Here is a 19087-nt window from a genome sequence, read left to right on the forward strand (position 1 = left end):
GGGCCCGGATTCGATTCCCGGGGATTTTCTCCGCTCAGGGACTGAGTGTTGTGTTGCCGTCATCATCATTTCATCGCGTGCAGGTCGCCCAACGTGGCGTCGAAAGTAATAACACCTACACCAAGGCGGCCGGACCTGCCCCGTAAGGGGCCTCCCAGCCAATGACGCCAAACGCTCATTTCCATTTTCATTGTAAAAGGATGGGTTAAGATTAACGGTCACCTACTCAACCATGAGGGGCTCCTATACCCAACAATAGAGAGATGTGACCGGTAAACGAAGTAGAGGAATAAGAATATTAAAGTACACACTGAAGATTAAATTATAAAAGATATCGATTTTAGCTTCTACAAAGAAATGAAGAAAGCAAGAATGCGTGAGGATGGAGATCTAGTGCCAACCAGGCTGCTGCAAACCAATCCTAATACTAACGATGCACTAACGGAGGACAACTTACACCCTACCTCTCGAGTGACCGAAAATCGCTTACCTCACGGGAAGAATTATTTCCTATAACCAACGGACGAAGCATAAATAACAAAATTCAAAATAGACCAACATTTATTCGGTTATAAAAACTGGCGAGTTTAAGTTCTAGGCCAATGTTTAGACCATAAAACCGGCTAGATTAGACAGGTAAAGAAGTTATACCATACTCTTGGTAAAGTTAAGACTGAAACAACGAGATGAATCACAGCAATCAATGAAGATCTGAAAGATGAACGGACAGCAGAATTTAAACGAAGAGGGGCATTCAATAAATAATGCACTCCGTCTTCAGGCCACAAGTGGCCCATCGGGACCTTCCGACCGCCGTGTCACCCTCAGCTGACGATGCGGATAGGAGGGGAGTGTGGTCAACACACCGCTCTCCCAGTCGTCATGATGATTTTCTGTGACCGGAGCCGCTACTATTCGGTCGAGTAGCTCCTCAATTGGCATCACGAGGCTGAGTGCACCCCGAAAAATGGCAACAGCGCAGACGGCCCGTATGGTCACCCATCCAAGAGCCGGCCAGGCCCAACAGCGCTTAACTTCGGTGCTCTGACGGGAACCGGTGTATCCATTCCAATAAGTAAAACAATACATTTTTTCTCGCCCAATTTCGGCTGAAAAAATGCGGAATTTGTTGGGAAGACCGTGGAATATTCCCGGTTCATCCCTTACAGCTTCATGAAGTTCCAATACGTAGCAGCCGGGTGCAGTTACCTCTGCGTGACTCGTGCAATATTTGAAGTGCAGGTATTCTCATTCGAGATGATCGATGATGAGAATCATACATTTCGGTGCACAACTGAACGTCTCTTTTGGCAGTGCTGACACACTCGTCTGCCAGTTGGCGTACTTAAAGGTCTGGCCGCCTAGCCGCAGATCATAAACGGCATCGAAGGATCATCTGTGCGGAATTACTTGCGCGTTATGAGGATGACTGTATTTTTTGTCGAACATAGGTTCATCACTCCGAACCAGAAGCAAAACAGCAATCCATGGAGTGCCGGCACACCAAGCCTCCACCGATGAAAAAGTTCAAAGCCGCAGTCTGAGCTGGTAAAGTGATGGCGACGGTCTTGTGGGACTCTGAAGTGGTTATTCTGAACGATGTCTCCCGTCATGGTGCACGACTAACTCTGAAATTTATCGTGCTACTCTCAGGAAATTGAAGAATCGACTTCAGCTCCTATGTCACTACAAAAATTTAAACGAATATCGTCTCCTTCATGGTGGTATAAGGCCTCACACAAGTCTGCGCATCCGAGAACAGTTCACAAAATTTCGTTCGACAGTTCTCCCTCATCCGCCATAGAGCCCGGATCTCTTTTCTCCCGACCGGTATGTTCAAAATGGCTCTGAGCACTATGGGACTTAACTGCTACGGTCATCAGTCCCCTAGAACTTAGAACTACTTAAACCTAACTAACCTAAGGACAGCACACAACACCCAGCCATCACGGACCGGTATGTGTTTGGTCCAATGAAAGAGGCAGTCCGAGATTATGAAGGGGAGGTTACTGATGCTGCAAGACGTGGGCTCCGACATCGACCAGTAGAACGGCACCATGCTCTCATAAGGGCCCTCCCAGTAAGGTGGCGTAAAACTGTCGCACTGAACGGAGATTACGTTAAAAAATAAGCCAAAAAAGTCGGGAATACTGTGGTGTATTTCAATCCTGAATGAAACTAACTTGCTTTCAGAAGAAAAATGTGTTGCATTACTTACTGAACACTCCTCGTACGAGGCAGGGAAAACAATAACATCAGACTGACGACTGAATAGTTGAGCACCCAAAAAAGGAAACCAAGAAGATTCTAGGAAAACAAGCCTATTGTGAGGAAAACAAGCCTATTTGGACACAAAGGTTAAAAGTAAATTCTGAAATGCATTTTTTTTGTACATCTAGGAGGCTCAAAATATGAATAAGTTAATAAACATATAAATTTCATCATGCAGATTTCTATGCTGCGGTATAAAATATGTAAGACAGGAGTTAAAGAACAGAGAATGGTCGTCGAACAGTACGTATTATCGGAAAGCTATTCCTTGCCACACACATGAAGGAAGGAAATAAAGCGGGCAGGAAAACAGGCGACTTAAAATTTTTACTACGATTATTTGCAGTCACTAATCCCATTTGCACTTCATTATGAGTACCGGGCCGCGCGGTCTCGGGCATCTTGACACGGTCCGCGCGGCTCCCCCTCGTTGGAGGTACGAGTCCTCCCTCGGGCATGTTTGTGTGTGTTGCCCTTAGCGTAAGTTGGTTTAAGTTAGATTAAGTAGTGGGTACGGCTAGGGACCGATGACCTCAGCAGTTGGGTCCCATAGGAACATACCACCACCCTATGAGTACCGGCTCTGACGTTAGCGACCTTCAGACCACTTTTAACCACTGATCAACACAAAATGTATCTTTTTGTAAGCTTCTATTTAAAGCATGTACGAGTATGCGTCACACTTAAAAGGCGCTCATACAAACTAGCGCATTTGTCTTGCCAGCCGACAGAACTTAATGTTATTGTTCCAGGTCTTTGTAGTTGTGTCTCCATTTCTTTCTTCTATTTTTACTGGATTTGATGTCCACCAACTGAAGAGAGCCTCATTGATTTCAGATTGAGGTATGAAGAGCTCTACTTTCAACGGACACAACTGTCTTAATTTCATCTACAATATGGCCCGTTGTTAGAATCGAATTTACGACCACATTTTAGTTCAGCCACGACTACACCAACGTGCAGTTGCATCCCCGCCCTCTGCTCCCTTCCACCACCATCCACCCTGAACTTCTATAGACTTTCTCGTTACAGATTTTTCATTCGTTTTTACTGCTTTTTTACGTATCTAGTAAGGAGTGAACAATAAACTAATACTGACTCTTTTTTTTTTGGTCATCAGTCTACTGACTGGTTTGATGTTTGATGCGGCCCGCCATGAATTCCTCTCCTGTGCTAACCTCTTCATCTCAGAGTAGCACTTGCAGCCTACGTCCTCAATTGTTTGCTTGACGTATTCCAATCTCTGTCTTCCTCTACAGTTTTTGCCCTCTACAGCTCCCTCTAGTACCATGGAAGTCATTCCCTCATGTCTTAGCAGATGACCTATCATCCTGTCCCTTCTCCTTATGAGTGTTTTCCACATATTCCTTTCCTCTCCGATTCTGCGTAGAACCTCCTCATTCCTTACCTTATCAGTCCACCTAATTTTCAACATTCGTCTATAGCACCACATCTCAGATGCTTCGATTCTCTTCTGTTCCGGTTTTCCCACAGTCCATGTTTCACTACCATGCAATGCTGTACTCCAGACGTACATCCTCAGAAATTTCTTCCTCAAATTAAGGCCGGTATTTGATATTAGTAGACTTCTCTTGGCCAGAAATGCCTTTTTTGCCATAGCGAGTCTGCTTTTGATGTCCTCCTTGCTCCGTCCGTCATTGGTTATTTTACTGCCTAGGTAGCAGAATTCCTTAACTTCATTGACTTCGTGACCTTCAATCCTGATGTTAAGTTTCTCGCTGTTCTCCTTTCTACTACTTCTCATTACCTTCGTCTTTCTCCGGTTTACTCTCAAACCATACTGTGTACTCGTAACAGCGATATAAAAATAAAGGAAAAATAAAGAAAATATTATTTTGTATGATATTCACTGTTGAGGAGCAGTTTAAAAATACCCGAGGCCGTTTCTGCATTTTATTGTATAGCTATGTGTGTACTCTATGATCGGATAGTATCGATAATCTGCGAGACTAGTATAACTTTTCTTGTTGTTAGAACAGTATGTAGTGTACGTACCGTTATCATTTCTAGACAGGGGATCTGCTGTGGATACAAAATATCTGCACTAATGTAAACGATTTCCGAATATCTCGTTATGCCCGGTTTGTTGACTCCAACATGAAATTTTTTGTTCATTAAGTCGCGGTAAATGCTTCTGTACAGCATGTTCCAACTTACAACGAGTACGCTGTGGTGCATAGTAGCGTTTTGTTTCATGTGCTTCACAAAATGTAAGAGTATCAGCATTTCGCAAAATTTCGCTTGCCACAGAGGCACATTAAACAACTACCTGGTGCGACGGTGGATCAAAAAGCAATGCCTCCTGTGTCATAAAAATTAAAAAATAAATATATAAACGCACTAGAACGAGTCATATCCTAAACTGTCGCCTACACAACACTACCGTTCAACTAATTTCCAGGGTTTTGGACGGTATGACGTCAGCAACTGTATGGTTTACCAAATTACGCAATAAACTGTATAAACGCGTAGAAGCTGAAATATGAATTTTCTTATTGATGATTAGTTTCGAGCCCTTAGTGGAACAGTGTTTACTTAACACTTGCTTTGTTTAACCTTCAGATCTATAGGGGGTGGAAGGGCTGACCCAGTAAAATGAACATTTCAGTTCCAATGTGTTTATTAACTACCAAAAACAATCTCACATAAAAATTGACAGACGCCACTCAGGCAAGATTATTTTCGAAAGACTCATTACAGAACATCATACGCGAGTTAATAAATCATTAGCCAACGATCTCCCACAAACAGTGAGAAACGCCACACAGACAAAATATTTAAGAAACTCTCTTATTGCACATAACCATTAATAAACTAATAAGCCACTAGCAACGATCTCATATAAATATTGACAGAAGCCACTATGGCTGAATTTGACCATAACTTTAACAAAACAACTCTAGTTAAGACACGTTACTTAAGACTCCTTCAATTCCAATACTTCAACATTATATGTAAAATAATAGTGGACACACAGCCTCAGTTTTAACACAAATACTTATAACATATTTATTAAAACGTAACTTGGGCGATCTTGAAAATTACTAGACTAGAGAACCTTGCAGAGCGAACCACGAAATTATTCAAATGCCCATTGGCTTGTAAGATGGGCTTTTAGGGCATAGAAAATTACAACTTTGTACAATCATGAATGAGTAATAACAGAAGTAAGGTCCAAGCTTGTAAGGCCGAAGCTTAACCACGAACGGTGGAAACGACTTAGGGAAGTAATACTTGACTCCAAAGCAAGACGTGGCTGCGTCTACAACCCCACGCCGAGTAGGCCACCGAAATCTGAACCCAGAAAACGCTACCGAAGACGAACACACGAGCTCAGGCGAAGCCCACCGCCCGTAAGCCGAACTTGTAATCCAAACGGAAACTCTGCGCTTCGGTTGCCCGCTGCCTCAGCTCACTGAAACATAGACCACACTCGACAACAGGAGGCCAACAAACTTCTCTTGACGTTAACATTCAAGATTGGCCAGTAAATTAACATTATAAAATCAATGCTCAACAACACTAATTTCATATCTTCTGGTAAACCTTCCGGGATGTAAGGTCGTGGTCCATGAAACTCTTCAGCTCCTAACGTTTCGTCCAGAGCTGCGCTGGACATCTTCAGAGGGGTGTTTCTCCTCCGGCAAGACTCACCGGAGGAGAAACACCCCTCTGAAGATGTACAGCGCAGCTCTGGACGAAACGTTAGGAGCTGAAGAGTTTCATGGACCACGACCTTACATCCCGGAAGGTTTCCCAGAAGATATGTCATCCGGTCGTGAAAGCCTTCATACTATGAACACTAATTTCACTCACAAGTCCTTTCTTAAACTGAAACAGTACCTGATAGACAAACGCTAAGAGTGGGAAATGAACTGGGTCACGAGAACCGACACTGACTAGAACTTAATGACTCACATATTGACCAGCAAAGCTCAACACGGTAACCTTTAGAAATAAAAACTCAGATCGCCCGCAGAGGATATACTGACATGGATTAACCAATATCGTAAGCAAATTAAACACTTGCTTACAATAGCTAATGAACTAACATTCTGCAGATACATCAATATTATGCGGAAGCAGAGCACACGCTTAGTAAGATGCATCAAATGAAATGGAACACCCGTAACATCACGCGTCCGGCAACATCTTACTATACCAAGAGCGAGCATAATCACATTTAACTAAGCGCCTTTAGTAATTAGAGTACTTAACTTGGTGTCTTGATGCTGGGGCGACTTTGCGAAGATGTCAGACCATCACTTCGCAAGACCTTAAGCGCGTGTTCCTCCAAGGAAGCAAGAACATCCACAGCTCACGAGGTTGCCGGAGAATCCAAAGCCCTGGCCAACTCTAGCCTCCTCCAGTACAACCGCGTGATAAGCGCAGCCCGGCCTCAGGCACGCCGTCTTCGCTTCTGCCCGCCAGCCAATCGCCGACACGCGCACCGCCGCCTTCCATTCTCAGAGCGTTGTTTTCTTACTCGTGGTCGGCACTCGCTTATATCTCGAGCCAGCCCAAGCCCCCAAGACAAACCTCTGTTCTAGGAAATCGATCGTACTCGTGTCAGAGGTACAACTGGCGCCGGCCCGCCACGGCTCACTTACCGCGTTACGCAATCCTGCATTAAGCCATGCAATACCATCCATTACGGCAGCCGTATGCTTGCTCGTTTTATTTAAACACATGTATAGCAGTGGAGGATTGAACCTCATTCTCGTAACAATGAGGTTCACTCCTGCACTACTCTACATGTGACTAACTAAAACGAACAAGCATATGGCTACTGTAATGAATAGTATTGCACATTTTAATGGGTGATTTCGTAATGAGCTAAGGGCTCGAAACAAGTCATGAGGACAGAAAATTAATATTGGAACTTCGACGGTTTACTGCAATTTATTGCATAATTTGGTACTACTGTTCTTGAAAGGTGAACTTCATTTTTAAGTGAATGACATTCAGTCCTCCACTGCTGTACATGCTTATAACTACGAGCAAAACGAACAAGCTCATTGCAGCCGTAATGGATGATATTGCTTGGATGATTTGGTAATACGCTAAGGGCTCGATACTATCATCAATAAAAAAAATTCATATTTCAACTTCGACGTGTTTTTGCAATTTATTGCCTCATGCCTTTGAACACATTTGCAGCATCTTTGAATCCAAGCATGAAAACGAGTTTGGAAATGTTCAGGGTCTTGCTTCTTGACCCATGATTTTAAAAACTCAGTTTCCCTTGATAAGTGGGAACTTCAACTCCTCGAATCATTTCATCAGCACGTCTCCGATTGGCGATTGTCGGCCGGCCGCTGCGTTGTTTATCTGCAGTATCCGTATCCGCTTCTCCGTTACCAAACGCCTTCACTCAACGCTCTTCATTACCGATGTCAGTTACAGCGTCGATAGGCACTTTTTTCATGGGTTAAGGAGCAAACTGGTTTTCATCCCTGAGTTGAATGATGGGGCAAATGTGAACAAATTTATGGCGATTATGTTGAACGATAACGTTGGTATAGAGAATAGTTCAGGTTACGTTCTATACTAATTCTGCTGTTATATCAAAACGTTACGGGATTTCTGAGTCGCTGCTCTGTAGTTGATATTTCTGTGTGACACTACTGGAGTAACAACATAATCTGATTCTGTGTGTTATCACTTTTATCGATTTTTGTTTTTGTTCTTATTCTCCCGAATGAAAACATTGTACCGGTCGCGGTGGCCGAGAGGTTGAAGGCGCTGCAGTCCGGAACCACGTGGCTGCTACGGTCGCAGGTTCGAATCCTGCCTCGGGCATGGATGTGTGTGATGTCCTTAGGTTGGTTAGGTTTATGTAGTCTAAGTTCTAGGGGACTGATGACCTCAGCAGTTAAGTCCCATAGTGCTCAGAGCCATTTGAACCTTCAGTCTTAGCTTTCGTCCCATTTAAAGCCTATATCTACAAGTCCAACCAATTTCTTTGATATGCCAAATTCTGTCATGGTTTTAATCGGACACGGTCTATGTATACTATCGTAAGCCTTCTTGCAGTCAGCGAAGAGGAGATGCAATTCTTGGTAGTTTTCATACATTTTATCATGAACTATTTCAAGAGAAATATCTCGTCCTTGGTTGAGCGTCCATTTTAGAAACCTCGTTGATATTCTCCACTTTTTTCTGTTATCAGAAATTTCACCCTTTCTGGTGGACAGCTGTACAAGATCTTGCAGCGAATGTCGAGCAGTACTTTGCTCTTACAGTTGTCACATACTGATTTATCTTCGGTTGTATGTATGGGGCATATCACAGCTACCTTCCATTCCTCTCGTAATGCCTGCTTTGTCCACATTTGGTCAGTTAAAAATTGTTCAAATGGCTCCGAGCACTGTAGGACTTAACATCTGTGGTCATCAGTCCCCTAGGACTTAGAACTAGAAGGCCCGTACAGGACCTGCAACATGCGGTGGTGCATTATCCTGTTGAAATGTAGGGTTTCTACGGTTTGGACGGTCTAATATCATAATATCAGATATGTTAGAATCAGGACATGTCAGTATTAAAGTTCAATTACAATATGTTGTCACCGTTTTATTGGAATTTCTCTCTCTCTCTCTCTCTCTCTCTCTCTCTCTCCCTCTCTTCGGATCGAAATTTCATACTCCGGACTCTATACGTATGTGTCACAGGTCAACAGCGATCTCTTAAACGACATTTCTTAGAAAAGCTTCGGAAGCCGGACGGGAAAGCCGCCCCTCGGTAATAAGAAAAAATGGAATACGGCTGCAGGCGGGGTACAAAAAGGCTGGCAGCGGACATGCGAGTAATGTGACCGCGGGCAAAGCGCGCCCGCCATGATTAATGCTGCTGACCTCTACGGGCGGTTTTAATAGTACCGGCGCTGGCCGCCAGGAGCGCGTTCATATTTCACCCAGATCTGTTAAAAAGAGCGCGTAAGGAGGGGCGACACACAGGAAATTAACGGCGAGGTAGTCGGCCGCCGGCGGGCCGCGCACGCACGGACCTGCGCGCTTGTCTGCTGACGACAGCGCACGTACGCGGCCGACTGCAGTACTCGGGCACCTCTGCCTCTCGTTCTGCTCGGAAACTTGATTTTCGTGATATGTCGCGAGCGCCTACGTCGACGCTTTAGCCGTACAATCAAATCTGTTTCTTGTCTTTCCTGTTCGTACTTTTTGTGTCTATAGAGATACGCAGGAAATACTGAAAGTAAGTAATACACATCGTCCCTCGCTAACACCATTGCGCGACAAGAGTGCTGCGTGGTCGGAAGAGAGAATACGCTCCAGGTTCCCGCAGACGCAGTTCTGCTGCTGTGTGCGTAGCTGGTGCATCACCTAGTGGGAATGAATTGGCGTGGCCACTGGAAACATACACCAAAGTTAAAGTACGCGGGACAGTACGATGTTTGTGGACACAATGTGTTAATTACAGAGTTTCACTGTGAAATTCTTTCACCGTTAAATTCTGGTGGTGTATCGACTAAAAAAAGTACTGCGTCCAGTCACAGTCATACTGTGTCATCATTTCCACCAATTCCACACAGACGTGGGTGGTGTGGGAAGAAAGGCCAGCGGCATCGACCACAGACGGCTTGAAATAACAAGGAGAGGGGAGAGAGAGAGGTTCTAGAATGGTTGAGCAGATATCTATCGTCGAGGAACTGATAGAAAGTTCCGACCATTATTTGCGCGGACCTGGTGACTATATTAAAAAAAGTGTCTCTCATCTCTGTCACTTTGAAGAGTAGTGTACCATTCGGTAAAAGTTACTCTGCCTGCCATAATACTTTCTAACTTACTTTTGAAGTCTCCTCGTACATCAACACAAATAGAAATGTAAAAGAAAAGTAAGCAAACTGTTAATTATTTCAAAAGTAATCGGGATAATTCTTAATACATTCACTGTGAGACAAGAGGGTCAGTGCCTGTATGGAAAACTGTTTGCAGTTGCCTAGTGACCATGATTGTACCCACGCGTGCACATCTTTATCCGTAGCAAATCGACTATCACGAATGCCTTTCTTCAGGACTCCAAAAATACGGAAATCGCACGGGGAGAGACCTGGAGTGTATGGAGGATGTGCATGCTCTTTCCAGCGAAACTTCTGCAGTGGAGTCGAAACAACGTTGGCAACATGTGGGCGGGCTTACATGTGTCATTGATAACTGCGACGTCTCATTTCTTCCAGAACTTCCTCTAGTACTTCTGTACTATTAACTAACAGTTTCGCTTCAAACATACACTCCTGGAAATGGAAAAAAGAACACATTGACACCGGTGTGTCAGACCCACCATACTTGCTCCGGACACTGCGAGAGGGCTGTACAAGCAATGATCACACGCACGGCACAGCGGACACACCAGGAACCGCGGTGTTGGCCGTCGAATGGCGCTAGCTGCGCAGCATTTGTGCACCGCCGCCGTCAGTGTCAGCCAGTTTGCCGTGGCATACGGAGCTCCATCGCAGTCTTTAACACTGGTAGCATGCCGCGACAGCGTGGACGTGAACCGTATGTGCAGTTGACGGACTTTGAGCGAGGGCGTATAGTGGGCATGCGGGAGGCCGGGTGGACGTACCACCGAATTGCTCAACACGTGGGGCGTGAGGTCTCCACAGTACATCGATGTTGTCGCCAGTGGTCGGCGGAAGGTGCACGTGCCCGTCGACCTGGGACCGGACCGCAGCGACGCACGGATGCACGCCAAGACCGTAGGATCCTACGCAGTGCCGTACGGGACCGCACCGCCACTTCCCAGCAAATTAGGGACACTGTTGCTCCTGGGGTATCGGCGAGGACCATTCGCAACCGTCTCCATGAAGCTGGGCTACGGTCCCGCACACCGTTAGGCCGTCTTCCGCTCACGCCCCAACATCGTGCAGCCCGCCTCCAGTGCTGTCGCGACAGGCGTGAATGGAGGGACGAATGGAGACGTGTCGTCTTCAGCGATGAGAGTCGCTTCTGCCTTGGTGCCAATGATGGTCGTATGCGTGTTTGGCGCCGTGCAGTTGAGCGCCACAATCAGGACTGCATACGACCGAGGCACACAGGGCCAACACCCGGCATCATGGTGTGGGGAGCGATCTCCTACACTGGCCGTACACCACTGGTGATCGTCGAGGGGACACTGAATAGTGCACGGTACATCCAAACCGTCATCGAACCCATCGTTCTACCATTCCTAGACCGGCAAGGGAACTTGCTGTTCCAACAGGACAATGCACGTCCGCATGTATCCCGTGCCACCCAACGTGCTCTAGAAGGTGTAAGTCAACTACCCTGGCCAGCAAGATCTCCGGATCTGTCCCCCATTGAGCATGTTTGGGACTGGATGAAGCGTCGTGTCAAGCGGTCTGCACGTCCAGCACGAACGCTGGTCCAACTGAGGCGCCAGGTGGAAGTGGCATGGCAAGCCGTTCCACAGGACTACATCCAGCATCTCTACGATCGTCTCCATGGGAGAATAGCAGCCTGCATTGCTGCGAAAGGTGGATATACACTGTACTAGTGCCGACATTGTGCATGCTGTGTTGCCTGTGTCTATGTGCCTGTGGTTCTGTCAGTGTGATCATGTGATGTATCTGACCCCAGGAATGTGTCAATAAAGTTTCCCCTTCCTGGGACAATGAATTCACGGTGTTCTTATTTCAATTTCCAGGAGTGTATAAAATTAAAATAGTTTGTTTTCCTATTGTAAGAAATATTTTAGACACAGCTTTTTTGAGATCTTATAACTTCCTCATTTTGTGTGTTAATTCTGGTCTTCTTCACTTTTTTGGCTCTTGTCAACCTCTTCGAGTATTCACAACGATTCGGATTAACCCCTTTGTACACATTTCTTTCCTCAGTAAGTGGAACAAACTGATCGTCATAAATACAGCTGCACCCAAATGGACAAGGTGGATCTGGATCATTATTGGCATGCAGGCAAATGGTAGCGCGCACACGAAGTGATTACACTGCCCAGTCTAAAGGACGACATTTATTGCGCTACAATGCTGCAGAGTGTATGTGTTAGCATTGTGTCGGGCCCCAATGGTCGTGAATACGAAGGTCCAGACGTCACAGCACGGAGTTGCACAGGTGTTGGATGTATTCCTGTGACACCCCACCGCATGCCGCTTGCACCTGAGCGCGCAGTTTCCGCAAACTGGTGAGTGCTGGTGGAGTCCTGATCACACGCTCCATGGCACTTCCGTACCGGGAAGAAATCGGTCGTTGCGGCTGGCCATGGAAGAGTATCTAAAGGTGCGAGGCACGCTCGGAAGGCGGCAGCAGTATGGAGACGAGCATTGTCCTGTTGAAATAGGACATGGGGTGTGGGCTTTACGAACAGCGGGGAGCAACCGGGTCCTGGACCTCCACCACGTACGAGTACTGTCCAGCTGTCACGGAGTTCGTTAGCAACACTGACGGCGAGAGGGAACCATACGATATGCTGTTCATATCATCACACCTGGCTGGCGGGACGTGTGATGGGAGACCACAAACCATTCCTTGTGAAACTCTCCACTGCTACCCCAGGCACGGACCTAGTAGTCTTCTTTTTTTGTGAATAAAACCGTATAGACTGCTATTAATTTTTTTCTTTATTCGCTACGCCCCTTTGGCTACTGTCATCGTGATATTTCTGCGATTAAGATTAGAGGAACCTAAAGAACGACTGGCATTTTGTATACCATAACAAACTACAAAAGATTAAAAATTACAAAATTGAAAAAGTTAAACATATTTTTAAAAGTACTCTCACTAAAAAGCTTTGAACTTGCAGAAGGAGGTTCAGTGTCAGTACTGAAATCAGTGCCTAATTTGGTTGTCAACTATCAGTTGGTTCAAAAATCTGTGCAAAGATGTAAGTTCTGTTCACAAGGTGACACTACAGTGGAAGACATCGCCTTCAAATTTTATTTCATTGTTTTTTTATCTCTCTTAATCCTCGTAAAAAGACAAAGTTGTTACATCGTGACCTTCAAAGTCAAATTATAAAACACAATTTAAATGAGTATAGTTCCTTACTTATCAAATTAATGTCAGTTAGCCCATGTAGAGCTCATTAACCTAACAAATATTCACTGAATCTGGTACACAATAATACCTGTATAACAGCTGCAAGAACGTCAAAATTAAACTTTGCTTTAACAAGATATTGCGATAACAAAAACAGAAGCTGTTGTTATAATTACGTGTGTCTGTGGCATGAGATCTGGCTGTAGCGTGGTCTCCTACAGTTGTGTGGTGTAACATCGCATCTTAATATTTGCTCCACTTGTGAGGTACTTAGGTTTACAATACAATGAACGAAATGGCTGAGGCACAGTGTGAAAGTTATGACAGCGTGTGAGCACATGATGACGCGAGAATCGCGCAAACCTTAACCAAAAAATGCTACGTAAGGGATAATTCCTGATTTGGATTTGTGAGTGAGAAAGAGAAGCTATGCACTCTGCGGCGGCCAGCGTTTATCTCTGGACTTGAAAAATAAGCAATTAATGAAATGAAATAACTCATTCTGGTGTTAATTGCTCGACGGGGAATTTCATACGAAGCTAATTGCATGTATTATTGAAAGTCGGTTATCTTAAGAATTTTCGAATTCTAGAAGTTGATGAATTGATACGGTCGAAATAAGTTAAATATGAATGCTCGCTCCTGCTGTATAAGAACGGTATAGAAAAATGCGTAATTGTTTGATTTGAAAACGTAACTGCGATTTTATTTCAAATGTATATAAATCCCGATGTGTAGTACATTGGAATAGACGTTCGGACAGATAGAGTTTGGTACAAATTGTCGAGTCCTCTCACGGTCATAACTTTTCTGGAAGAAGTTTTATTGACCGTATAAGTGTTTTCCTCCGTTTTGAGGCTTTGCTTGAGCGGATAACGCTTACCAGGTTCCAGTGTAGAGTAGAGTAAGTGCTTAGACAACTTTCGAACGTTCTATTACGAGAAGTCTAATTTCTTTTAGAGTTGTAACTTATGACGAAATTAGCAACAGGACGTCGGGCCTCAGTAGACTAGTTTCACGGAGCTTCAGAATGCAAGTACTAGAAACAAGTGCCACTTAACAAGCGCACATTATCTTTGACATTGCAAGCACCACTTAACAAGCACACATTATCTTTGACATTTTAACAAAATACCAGATAACAGATAATGTCAAATAACAAGTAGATAAAAATATTTTTTTTGTATGTGATTTATATTTAACTGGGACCACCTCACCTCACCTCGCGTCTGCTAGGCTGGCTGATGATCCGTTGCTGGTTCTTCTGCAAGATGGGGCGGTTTTCCATTCTTCTGCAAGATGGAGCGGTCTTCCAAGCTATTTTAATTTAATAAACTGCTTTTTCTTTATATCACGTTTTAGGAGTGTATAATTTCGATATGTTGTTTCGCTATGTTTTCGTTCATAAGGTACGGGTTTCTCATTTATCAACCATGCATAATTACAACAGCTGGAAAGCTAATTTGATGAGTAAGCAACAATTCTCTTTTAAAATGTGGTTTTATCATTTGACATTGGATGTTTTTATTTTAAAGACTATCTGTGTTTTCAAGGTATGAAGATAGAGCAAATATATCCACACATGTTATACAAATATGTGTGTGTGTGTGTGTGTGTGTGTGTGTGTGTGTGTGTGTGTGTGTGTGTGTGTGTGTGTGTTCCACATTTCCTTATAAACTATTTGAAAGATTTCAACCAAACTAGGTACACATACCGCTTACTGCCAGGCAGCAATCTTTGTGGGGGTAACAACCCCCTAACTATCGTAGTTCAAGAGATACTGACGTCATAAACAGTGAGATGAGTAAAAAAAGCCTCATAAAGCATTAAGTTTTAATGCATTTATTCTGTGGTGCTGAGACAGTTGAGACAACGTAAGAATACCCCTGCCACTTGGTAGCACTTTGACAGTTTTGCCGCTCGCGATTAGCCGAGCGGCCTAAGGCGCTGCAGTCATAGACTGTGCGGCTGGTCCCAGCGGAGGTTCGAGTCCTCCCTCGGGCATGGGTGTGTGTGTTTGTCCTTAGGATAATTTAGGTTAAGTAGTGTGTAAGCTTAGGGACTGATGACCTTAGCAGTTAAGTCCCATAAGATTTCACACACATTTGAACATTTTTTTTTTTTTGACAGCTTTCAAATGTGAAGCACAAACGGCTGCAGATGAAAAAGAACACCTCTACATCACTGCGGTTCTTTCCTATTTTGGTGCTTCATGGTCGTGCCCTGGCGCTAATATAACAGCCCTTGTATGCTACACCCACCCACTTATAAAAAAATTTTTTTAGAAATGGAGAAGTAGGACAAACTGAAATAGTAGATCTCCGGACTCTAGCCTCATCACATAAATGTATCTCATTCCATAAGAAAATTTGCAAACAAAATGAAATATTAGAGGTGGGATGCTCTTTAACTGGCACAGTGGTTAATATATTCATGGATCACACTGAAAACCTATTTTAGTGGACATTATTAAATGTCTGATCTAGGTATAAGCACAGGGTGTTCAGCGAGGGAGTGCGCCTGAATTCAAAATTTATTATCTCGAAAACTAAGATCGGTAGGTGAGTGCACGAAAAGGTAATATACCGTATTATGAAAGCTTGTTGTTGTTGTTGGTTGGTTGGTTTGGGGAAGGAGACCAGACAGCGTGGTCATCGGTCTCATCGGATTAGGGAAGGAAGTCGGCCGTGCCCTTTCAGAGGAACCATCCCGGCATTTGCCTGGAGTGATTTAGGGAAATCACGGAAAACCTAAATCAGGATGGCCGGACGCGGGATTGAATCGTCGTCCTTCCGCATGCGAGTCCAGTGTGTTACCACTGCGCCACCTCGCTCGGTTTATGAAAGCTATAAGAATTCCATACACAGGTTATACAGATGTTTCTTAATAGTTCGAGAAGCTGTTAACAGAGGGCTCTATACGCTGTGCAGCTCGCACAGAATCAGCGCGCATAATTAAACTCGTCCTCTGCAAGCAGTAATTGCAGTCATATCACAGTCTATTCGAAATGTCTACCACTCGTAGTATGGAGTTGGAGCAAACGAACAATGAAATTTTCAGTGACATCCTGTAGTGTCTCAACGGAAATTCAGATGCCACACAGACAACCGACTGAAGTTCGACCAGCATGCTCCCGGATGGTTCCGGTAGACAGTGTCTTTCATTCTGCCTCACAAAAAGTAGTCACAAGATCGGCCGCGAATATGGAGCCGTCCATCACGGCTCCAGTAAGTTTGCAATAATCCAACAAAATTACTCTGTTCCAGAAGTATTCATCAAGAAACAGCTCTTCGGCGCGATGTGGTCTGGCCACATCTTGCATGGACCCCTCGGTGCCTGGTCCATCCTCCAATGGTAGCTGCGTGGCGAGGGTTGTTTCCAAAATTGCAACGTAAAGTTCAATAGTGATCGATTGTCGCATGGAAAAGGCCAATAGTGACTCTGCTGCATACCGCAGCTCGAACACTAACTTTGAGGCAATACAGTGCTTTCACTTCACATAAATGGGGATTTTCGCAACCCCCCAAACTCCCGTTTTGCTTACCACGACTCCGTTTAGGAGTAAGTGTGCTTCATCTGTGACCCAGATGCAGCGAACATCAAATGGTTCATTATCATTAAGTGGTTCGTAAAGTCAGCTCTCTGACGAACAGTTTGTACAGGTATTTTTTTCATTTATTTTTAAATTTTTACCGAATTGACATTCAGTACTATTTTTATTCAATTAATTGATTTAAATGTAATTTTTTATTTCCATTCCTTTGTCGCCTCATTTTAATCGTATAAACTCCTTCATTTGATCTCACTTTTCTTCCTATTATTATTCTCCCACTTGAAGTCTTTGCTTATGTATTTTTAATTAATTTTATGTATTAATTTCGGCTTAATTTCTTTTTTTTATCACCCTATTTTTTCTTCCACATTATTGCGTTCTTTATATCTATTTCTCATTTTGTTTGAATTTCGTTACGCTTATAAACTCTTCTTTCATTTAAATCTTCATCTGCGTTATTTTGTCCATAGTGTAATAGGTATTTAGGTTATGCTTTAAATGTTTCTATGACGTTTACCGTGTAAAAAAAAATGGCAACGGAAAATATTTTTCACAGCACTGTACAGTTAACATAAACAGATTATTTCGTCTTTTGTTTTTTAATCGATGTCGCGGAATTTTCAAATAACTCAATATCATGACAGATAAATCTAATAAAAATTCATATTCACAAAAATTCGGATTGTTAAAAGAAAGAAATAAATAAAAAATGGAACAAATAAGAAAAATTTCTTAGCGTGGTTAAAATAATGTGACAAAAGAGTAGAAATAAAAATTACATTTAAACCAATTAATTGAACAAAAATAATGATCAAAGTCATTTCGATAAAAATTTGAAAATAAAAGATGCACTGTCCCTGTGGGTGCAGGGTGTAATACCTGTGATCTTAACCTCCATGATTTCAAAAAATCGATCTCACCGTTGAGGACGTCTCCTTGTAAGACATGTTGTGTAATGGTTTCGAGTATTACCGATTAGTGCCCGACATCTTCGTTGTCAGAATTGAAAATTTGATGTCATGTACTCATATACTTGCAACATGCATCCTGTCAATCTTGCTACGAAAAAATATTTCCCTATCTTTCTTAGCATTGCTTGCGACGTTTCTAGTCACTGATGCTATCTTAGCCTAATGGACACTCCTCTAGCTAAACTGATTCTAAAAGTTTGGACCGAGCGAGGTGGCGCAGTGGTCAGTATACTGGACTCGCATTCGGGAGCACTACAATTGAAACCCGCGTCTTGCTATCCAGATTTAAGTTTTCCATGATTTCCCTAATTCGCCCCAGGCAAATTCCTGGATCGTTCCTTTGAAAGGGCACAGCCAAGTTCCTTCCCCATCTTTGACACAATTCGAGCTTGTGTCTGTCCCTAATGATTTCGATGACGACGGGACTTTAAACCCAATCCTCTTTCCTTTCGTCCTTCCTTCTTCTAAAAGTTTGGGTCTCTTAGTTACTAGGTAGTCCTCACTTGTCAGTTCTCTATTATCTGGAAGTAACTTTTAGACAAGACATTCAAAACAATTCCACACTAATCTCCAACTTCAGTCACGTGATCATCGGATTCTGTAACTGGAATGGTAGTGAACGACCTGTTATTTTAAAGTTTACATACCGGCTGGGCTTTCGTCGATAGTAATATGTAACGCAGTAAGCAACGCTAAGAGATTTACCGGTAACAAGTTACACTTAAGTGTCATATCTAGAATATTGTTGAATTTATTGTGACTTGGAAAATTACGCATTACTCATTTAACTTTGCAGCAGGAGTGTGAACTTTTACGGATATTCGTACAGGGTGTGGTGCCGAACAAATGCGATGTTCCATAATCAATATATATCAATCATACCTGTCCATTTGTTGTCATACGCAGGCAAGCTGCAAAAACCAACAGAGCTGACGCCGAACAGTAAAGGAGAGGGAACTGTTTGTGGTAGCTACTGCCTAACGAAGTGCCAAATAACTATTTTCTAAATACAACTCCTGTGCAAATAGTTCGCTCGGCAGATTTCGTCCGGTGTATCGTAGATCATGCTGTAAGAATGTCACGAAACTACATCACTTCATTTGCGAGACTATTGCATTAGTAACGTCTTTTACTCCGGTGTCAAAGCTGAATATTTGATGCGCACTACTCATATACCCTACAATATGCATCCCGTCACTCGCACTGCGAAAAAATATTTTCCTATTTTTCTTAATATTGGTTGTAACGCCCCAAGTTAC

At 43.5% G+C, this 19087-nt stretch overlaps 1 protein-coding gene across 1 annotated transcript in view; it reads left to right on the top strand.

Annotated features, from left to right (window-relative positions):
• LOC124605979 (cell adhesion molecule 2-like) overlaps window positions 1–19087 on the top strand; it is a 211977-nt gene that overhangs the window by 107951 nt on the left and 84939 nt on the right. The window lies entirely within an intron of this gene.

Source organism: Schistocerca americana, chromosome 3 (assembly GCF_021461395.2).
Source record: "Schistocerca americana isolate TAMUIC-IGC-003095 chromosome 3, iqSchAmer2.1, whole genome shotgun sequence".
In the NCBI taxonomy this organism is placed as follows: Eukaryota; Metazoa; Arthropoda; class Insecta; order Orthoptera; family Acrididae; genus Schistocerca; species Schistocerca americana.